The following is a 9,650-nucleotide window of genomic DNA, read 5'->3' as shown; positions in this document are numbered from 1 at the left end:
CTTTTCACATTTTCTGGAGAACAGCAGTGCTAACTGCTAAAGTTACTCAGGTGAGGGTAGTGGCCCATGGGCCTCTTGTTCGTGGTTTGTAATTTTCAGAAATATATATATATATATATATATATATATATATATATATATATATATATATATATATATATATATATATATATATATATATATATAAAATAGTACACGAGTTTACAAATTGTGATTTTATATAACCTGCGTTAGCATAAGATAATTTTCCCCGATTTTAAAATCGGTGCTTATTTTACTAAATTTTGGCGCTGAGCATTTGTTGGTAAAAGGAAACCTGTATTTCATGTTTTCCCAGCCAGTGGGATCAGAGAGGAAGGATCAAAACCTCCTCCAAAGTTTTAATATTCTTTACTACAAACTGCATGATGGTATTTAACATTCTATCTACTTAATTAATCAATCCAAGATACTCTCGGGTGGGATTATGATGATCAAATAATAAAAAGACAAATCTTAAAACTATCTTTTACTATACTCGTTTAGATATTTGGACAGTAAACTGTTTGCGTTATTAAAATGATTGATAATCCCTCTATGCAAATCTTTAAAATTCATGCCCTTGGTGAAAGGTCCAGGCCCCTTTATTGATATTAAGGAGGCTGGGGGTCAACAAATTAACCATCAAATATAACTTTATTTTTTTTAGATATGATATCTTAAGCTGTCAACTATCATTTGGCAAACAAAAATTTCGTTCATTTTAGTTTTAAAATTTGATCATTTTTTAACATTCAGAACTACTGCCTATAGGCAGAAACGTTTTAAGGACCCTCTCTACGCTGCACCCTATTTTCAGGGCACTGTCCTTTCTGACATATTTTATTTTATCAAATAAATTCTGCAATATGACTACTTTAAAGTAGTCAAATTGCAGAATTTATTTGATAAAATAAAATATGTCAGAAAGGACAGCACTTTTGTGTAATTAGACTGACCTACTGTTTGACATACAAGTAGAATAAATTGTAATCTGAACTAAATCACATAATTTGAAATAAATCCAAGTATTCTAAACATTATATTAGACCAAGGTAGAGTATTTGAAAACTTTATTTGCATGTATTTTATCCATTTGAGTAAGTGAAGGCAATTTTTCTTTTCTATTACTTCATTGTCTTTGAAGATTTTTTCCTGAATAAAAAAGGCATGCTTCCTATATTAAAAATGAGTTAGTTAATTTCAAATTATCCTCCTTTATTCTAAATAATTTTCTCAAAGTCCCAAAAACATTTTTCATCAGTGTATAGAGGGACCTTAATTTTAATTATTTAAAGTAAAATAAAAAGTTCTTGAGGTGAATGGTGTTAAAAGAAAACATTTCAAATATTACACTTGCAGAGCTTTATAGGTAGAGATAAAAAAAAATAGCCCCATTTTACAACTAAAGAATGACCAACAATTTACCTTGTTCTAAACCTGACACATCTTTAGAAAATTATACAGTTAGAATTTATGCCATTTTCAAATAAATTGTAAGAAGAAAATTTGGCAGCGTAATTCTTGATATTAGTCTTTTGTAGAACAGACCTCTGCTTCCTTGTGAAATACCGCTACCTCAAATGAGTGGCTTTGCAGTGTATCTGTCCCGAAATTTACTTCTCGCCCTCTTCTGAATTTTCCCTGAAATCTTAGATGGTGAAGTCAGGAAGACCCCTATACATTTTATGTTTCAGTTGAACTGAGACTATGGTTACCACAGTCTTCACTAAACTGCATGTATATTCACACGCTCTATCGGTCAGTTGTGGCATCAAGATATCGATAGAGTTATATTTTTACTGGATGATAATTTAGAAACAAAGAAAAATTACCGCTCCTACTAACAACTGTAAGGTATCTTAAAGTAGGCTAGAGAATCATAGTAAAGTTTGAGTTTTTTTTTCTCTTTTGGCCATTAGCTACGGAGATGCATAAGGGGCTACTACTTAACAATGAGGTTAATGTTATGATTTGTAATCTGTGATCAGACACCTAATTCAGTAACATTTTAAAAAGTTCATTAACATTTGGAGAGAGTATCTGGGAAATAAATTTCAAAAGAGAGACGAAACTTTAAAGGGGTTTATCTGAGAGAGTACAGTGTGAAAAAGTTATTGCATGATGCTCAGGTATATGTCAAGGATCATATGTTTCTTTTTAGCTCACCTGAGCTGAAGGGTCAAGTGAGGTTTTCTGATCGAAGGGTGTCCGTTTTCTGTCGTCGTCGTTGTCTTTGTAAACTTTTCATATTTTCATCTTCTGGGGACTCCAGAACCACTGGGCCAATTTCAACCAAACTTGATACAAAGTATCCCTGGGTAAAGGGGATTCAATTTTGTTCATATGAAGGGCCACACCCTCTTCCAAGGGGAGATAATTAAGAAATGGTGAAAATTAAGTGGGGGTTATTTAAAAATCTTCTCAAGAACCACTTGTCCAGAAAAAATGAAACTTATCCGAAAGCTTTCAGGGGTAGTGTAGATTCAGGTTTGTTCAAATTATGACCCTGGGGATAGGGTGGGACCACTTTGGTAGTTCAAAGAACACCAAAGTCATGATTATTCAGATTTTTAAGGAAGCATCCTCAGGTAGTGTAGATTCAGGGTTTTTTTTTTCAAATCATGACCCCTGCGGGTTAGATGGGGCCTCTATGGGCAATCAAAGTTTTACATAGGAATACTTTGAAAAAATCTTTAAAATTCTTATTCTCAAGAGAATCAAGGCCATGATTAGTCATATTTAGATGGAAGCATCCTCAAGTACGTGTAGATTCAAGTTTGTCCAAATCATGAGCCCCGGGGTAGGGTGGGACCACTATGGACGATCAAAGTTTTTCTTAGTAGTACATAAGAAAATCTTTAAAATTCTCCTTCTCAAGAACAGCGAAGCATTCGTTAGTTATATTTATACGAAGCATCTTCAGGTAGTGTAGATTCTAATTTGTTCAAATCATGACCCCCAGGGGTATGATTGGGCCACATTAAATTTTTACATAAGAATATAGGAAAAATCTTTTAATATTCTTCAGAACAGCAAAGCCATGGTTAATCATGTATGTATAAAAGCATCTTCAGATTCAAGTTTGTTCAAATCATGACACCTGGGGGTAGGGTGGGGCTAGGGGTAGGCCGTAGCTACAATTTATTATCTTAATTTTACATAGGAATATATTGGGGGAAAATCCGCTGATAAAAAAAACAGAAGGGTCATAATTACTCAGGTTAGCGTTGTGGCTTATGGGACTCTTGTTTATTTATTCATTTATTTTATTTATATTCATGCATTTTTTTCTAGATTCAAAGTTGTAGACCGAGCGTTAAGTTAGGCTAAACATTTACATTGATGGTTTGAAATTTGACACTGAATCAAGGTCAACTTTAGAGTTAAAACAAATCAAATATTTCTCATTTGTGACTTAGCTTCTGATTTATGGGACGGATAAATTACTTTGCTGTTGCAATAATATATTAACTTTCAAGGTATGACCATGCAGTTATAAAACACTATCTATTATTAATTATATAAGAACAGCAATTGTGTAAAGCAGGCCCGTATAGAAACAGGGGAGGGGTGGTATTTAGGGCGTGCCTGTATAATTTTGCCAGTATATACTTTACTATGGGAAACAAAGCTAATTTACAGTTGTGCCTCTCAAAAACTTAACAATAATATGTTATACATCAGGAAAGAAAGGTAATTTACGTCCCCCCCCCCCCCCCCCCGAAAACGTGTGATGCTTTTCTTTTTTCTTTTTTTTTTAATTTATTTTTGCTTGCAAAAAAGTGTCTGTTAGGTTGAGCCCCGTAACTCAACTGAAACTGCTGTCTACGGCCTGTATAAAGGTATTCTCATTGGTGGATTCATAGATTTCATACAGATAACAATTTGAACCCAGTAGCTCTAATGACCTTTGACATATGATCAAGGTTATGACACACTATATAATAATTATTGTGTGGACAAAGACATTTTATTTATTTTTTGTCAAAGTGGACTGAACAGTATTTCAGGTCGGACAAACCACGGGCACTGGCGTATGGATGCCCGTCTGTCTGTCCGTCTGCAAACTTTATTTTTCAAAATGCTTCTCCTCCTACAGTTTTGGTCTGATTCCAGTATAACTTGGCACACAAATTAGACTACACTAAGAAGCATAATTTTATATACATATATCGGGTTTTTTTTATTTTCATGAATGATGTTGCAATGGTTACTAAAATTAGAAATTTCTGCGAAATTCTTTCAAAACGATACTCGTCCTACAGTTTTGGTCTGATTTCAATATAACTTCATGCACAAGTAGATTACACTACAACACATAATTCCATATATCGGTTTTTGATTTGGAGACTTTACCAAGAATCATTATTCTATATATTTATTGCTGTTGCATAGTTTCAAGTCCAGTGCTTCTTTTCTCTTACTAGTACGGACTAGCAGAGCTGAAGTCTCATCTGAGTCTTCTGGTTTTTATATATATCATACATTCAGTGGCTTTTTTTCAACTTCGCAAGAATGGAATATGATATCAGATATCGGCATGTATAGGTATGATGGGGCACCATATCCATACGTCAGGGACCTGTGGGACAAACGTATAGACAGACACAATCTGAGGGGCAGTGAAAGGGAATCAAATAAAAACCAATATTTGATTGTTTCTGATGCAAGCAACATGATAGTAGAATGTATATTGATTATACAAAGAAATTTCTCTTTAAAACAGCTGGATCCTGTCTTATTGTAGACTGTCGGTGATACGACTCGCGGAAATTTATGTAAAACAGTTTACTCATCATTTTGTTTATTTGATGTGAAACTTATCAAGAATAGGCGCATTGTACACCTGGTAAGTCGTGTTAACAGGACACAGGTGTTTAAAACTCGTGTAAATCACCGGCATGAGATAGATGTAAATACACAGGATATGGGCTTTAATTGTGACAATCTGTTGGTTTATTATTTCTTAATGATTAAGTGCAGGTTGTATAGAATGTGACAATCGTCACGAAGGTATTGATATTTTGTATTAAACCTGTTTGGATCAAGCTGATACGGTATAATGGAGAAGTTAAAAAGGAATGTACTTTAAATTTATGTACTAAACAGAAATCTTGTCCCTAGCTAGAAGCATATATATATATTTTTATACAATACTGACCCTATGATTTGTAGAGTTCAGTGCATTCTCTTAACGACATAAATCGACGCGGAAGTTTTAAACTAAGGGCTGCAATACCTTGGAAAGAAGGTTTTTCCAATTTACTCAAATCGAATGTCGGAAAAATGTCTAAACAATATACATTTAATTGCACTTTATAAAAAAAATCAATACCCCTTAAGTCCTTTGAAAATGTCATATCTGACAAAATTCAAACATAGCACAACACATTAAATTAATACATGTAATTAAAAGGAAAGGAGTCGAGATGGACATCATAGGACATCCATTTTGGCAGTAGCGGATTGGTTGAGGTAAAATATGTTCTTCGACGTTTTTTTTTTCGCGTAATAAAGGTAGATAAGGACTATTTGCTTCCCCCATTAATTAACTTGACATAAGAAAGGAAATCGACACATTCAGCGACATTTGCAGAAAAGTTTAAAAGTCTGTGCAGTGCCTTTTAAATGAAACACACCTACATTAAAAACACATTTTGGCTTCAAAGCGGCTCATTCACAGGCGCTGTTTGATCAACGTATATTATTATATAGAAAATCTAGACTATTTTTTTTTCAAGCGCCATAAAAAAACAAACAAACAACAGTAAACGACTAAAGATTGCATTTACAAACAGAAGGGGGGGGGGATATTCTCACCACGCCAAGAAATGCAACGCACTATCATTCAGTCTAGATTTACGTTGCACCCAGTCTCGTGATTAATTAACGCTAATCACTGATATTTACCTTTGAATATAGCAATTAATGTCAGGAACTTTCAGGGATGAATGTTAGAATTTACAGTTTTAAATAGGGATGTCAAAATATTTATTTTCTTTAGTCGAATATTCGATTGCATTATTCGAACGACAGTCGAATATATTCGAAACTTTTTCGGAAACTAAAATTTTATTTCAAACTTCACTGGTACATCACATATCAAATCCCAAATCCCCCCCTTTTTTTAAATTGATTAAAAAGTTACATAAAATGTTACACACAGATGTTCACATGGACTTAAAATGTGGATAGCGTGTTTATATTTACTTAATATAGACCGTTAATTTCTCCAAAATGTAGGATTTCACCGTCAATCATGTTCATAAATTGGTCTGTAAAGTCGGTTTTTTAGGAAGCATAAATAATGACTGTGTGATATATTTTTTTAAAGCTTATTAAAGTGATGGGGGGGGGGGGCACATACGGTGACCTTGATAATGTTAAATATTTGAATATACTTTTTGTACCAATTATCAAAATGTCTTTAAAATATGTAAAAGAATATTAATTTTATAATAACTATCGTAGTGTCCAAACATGTCACGGCTTTTATGGGTACATGGTATGAGATCAAGTCCAATTAATAGTTTTACAAAGAAAGCGCAGTATGGCGAGATAATTTTATTATGAAAACAACACATTAATTGACAATAATTCACGCGGAAGTGAAGCGTTTCTAATCACTGTACTTTCTACATGTAAAGTCAGCAGTTTTTAATGAGGAAAATTATCTTATCGACTGTGTCTGAGGGAAGACGGTTTCTCAATTTTAGGATGAGAATTCCAACTCTTTATCACTCTTTTATTGAATTTATTTATTCGAATGTCGTTTCGTTATTCGATCGTCGGTCCATTCGACTGATGGTCGAATAGTCGACTATTCGTTGACATCCCTAGTTTTAAATTAAAACTAGAAAACTAAGAACTCATTAAACAATTGGGCGCCTTTCAATCTTTTCAGGGTTATACCGTATGCTAGAAAATGAACAAACAAATAAATAAAAAAATAACAAAGCAATAAATTTAATGAATATAAAGAAATGTTCGAAACTACGATCCTTAACTTTTCTTCTGGTGTTAGAAAGCAAAAAGTAGGATTTATGGAGGCAGACATTTTCGTCATACAAAATAGTGTGGAGAGGAATTAGTTTTTTAAGAAATGATCAGTACATACAATTTAAATGTTGATTTTCTTAATTGCTTGATGTTCTGAATGAGTTAATCAGTTTAGTACAAATGAAATATATAAGAAATACGTAGGCGGTGTTGTTTATTGTACGTGCATGTATATGGAAAACTTGCAAGGCTGGGGTAGATCCTATAGCCCATCCAGAGAGAACAGATAATTAAGATTAAAAGAAGCATTCGATTTGTTCGTTTAAACTGATTGAAAGTAGCATCATATATGCATTGTAAGAAGAAAAACAGAAAAATGAAAACATTGACTGCGATTTAATACGGAATATGGCCGTTTTTCAAAATTAATTAATTCTAAATAAAATGTAAATAAATTCCTAAAATCTGTCTAGCATCAAAATAACGAATCATGTCGGGGGAAATGAATGCCATTAATGACATCTGAAGAAATTCTTGGTAAAATGTATATTTTATTTTCTTTTCCAGGCCCGTAGAACGCGGGAGGGGGGTGTGGGGTGTGGAGGCGCCCCCACTAGTTTCTGAGTATAGTATTTTGCTATAGTAAATCTTGCTTTAGATGCTGGTTTGCCGCCCCACTTTTTGATGATTTACGGTCGAACACTGGAAAACTCCGGATTTGGACAGTAAATTAGCTTTTTATGCACCCGTATCGAAGATTCGGGGGTATATAGTTTTTGCCCTGTCCGTCCATCTGTCTGTCTGTCCGCAAAAACTTTAACCTTTCCCATAACTTTTGATTGGTTGGAGCTATGGCTTTCATATTTCATATGTGTACTCCTTGTGACAAGACCTTTCTTTGGGTACCACCATATTTGAACTTTTGACCTTGACCTTGGAGTTTGACCTAGTTTTGCAAAAATTTACCAAACTTTAACCTTGGCCATAACTTTTGAACAATAAGTGCTAGGGCTTTCATATTTCACATATGCAATCCTTGTGACAAGACCTTTCTTTGGATACCAACAACTTTGACCTTGACCTTGGAGTTTGACCTACTTTTAGAAAACTTTAACCTTGGCCATAACTTTTGAACAGTTGATGCTAGGGCTTTCATATTTCACATGTGTAATCCTTTTGACAAGACCTATCTTTAATAACTTTGACCCTTTGACCTTGACCTTAGAGTTTGACCTACTTTTGTAAAACTTTAAACTTGGCCATAATTTTTGAACGGTTAGTGCCAAGGCTTTCATATTTCACATGTGAAATCCTTGTGACAAGACCTTTCTTTGGATACCAACAACTTTGACTTTTTGACCTTTACCTCGGAGTTTGATCTACTTTTTGAAAACTTTAACCTTGGCCATAACTTTTGAACGGTTGATGCTAGGGCTTTCATACTTCACATGTGTTATCCTTGTGATAGATAAGACCTTCCTTTGGATACCAACAACTTTTACCCTTTGAAATTGACTTTGGAGTTTGACCTACTTTTGGAAAACTTGGTCATAACTTTTGAACGAGTGGTGCTTCGGCTTTTATATTTCACCTGTGTATTTCTTGGGAGAAGGCCTTTCCTTGGGCACCATTAATTTTGACCATTTGACCTTGACATTGATGTCTGTTTTCATCTGTTAAGAAATGTCATTTCTCTACTGAAGTTGTTTGTTCTTGCCAATAAAGTTGATGGTTTTTAGATAGATGGAACAATTAATGACGATCAAATTTACTTCCAAAAAAGTGTCTTTTGGGACCTTGACCACAATGCTCTAAAATTGTTCGGTAATCCGAGGTCTGGTTTGAATTGTATACAAATTTTCTACGTCGCCATTGTGCTGAGAAGAAGAGGGGGTGTATGTTGAAAGTAAGTAATGCAAGTAGATGGATATACAAATTAGGCAGGGTTCCTTGGAATATGAAAGTCATAGGTCAACTAGGTAACGTCCTATCATTGATTTCAACATTTCTCTATGGTTGGAATGAGACTGAACTTGATCAAATATCAAGAGTTGCACCGCAGGTGCCCCCTTGACCTTGGCATGAGGGGGCACAACCGTATACAATTACATAAATTTACTTGTTTTCTATTGTATCCATTAGTATGTATTGGCAAAATTAGAGTACGGGGGGGGGGGTAACGGCCTCCCGATTTGTACGGGCATATTTCACTAACTCGGAAACCTCGGACAAGCTGAGTGGTCTTCCTGGATCTAAAGCGTCCACTGAAATACTTGTGACTAAAAGTTAACGTTCCTTATTTAACGTTCAGTCATAAGTTTAACTGTGAATTTTCCATACATGTCAAATAAGTTACCTTATCTTTCCAAAAGAATAAATTCAAGTTTTCTGAATCATAAAAGTTCATGCACCAAAGCCATCATGCCTGGTACCTTTCATGTTGAAAAATTAAAATGGTTTGTTCAACCACATTCTTCTGTACTGGTTTATTTTAGAATTTTATTACATCTAGTTATTAGAATTTTTGAGCCGGACTTAAATTGTATAATTAAGTTTTAAGAGGATTGTCAGTGTTCGTTGAAATTCATTATTTGTTTATATTTTGAAGGCGAGTGTTCTGTAATGTGGAC

Source organism: Saccostrea echinata, unplaced genomic scaffold, assembly GCF_033153115.1.
Source record: "Saccostrea echinata isolate AGI-Se365-2 ecotype Australia unplaced genomic scaffold, CSIRO_AGI_Sech_v1 ptg000056l, whole genome shotgun sequence".
NCBI classification, from domain to species: Eukaryota; Metazoa; Mollusca; class Bivalvia; order Ostreida; family Ostreidae; genus Saccostrea; species Saccostrea echinata.
This window is presented reverse-complemented; position numbering follows the sequence as displayed.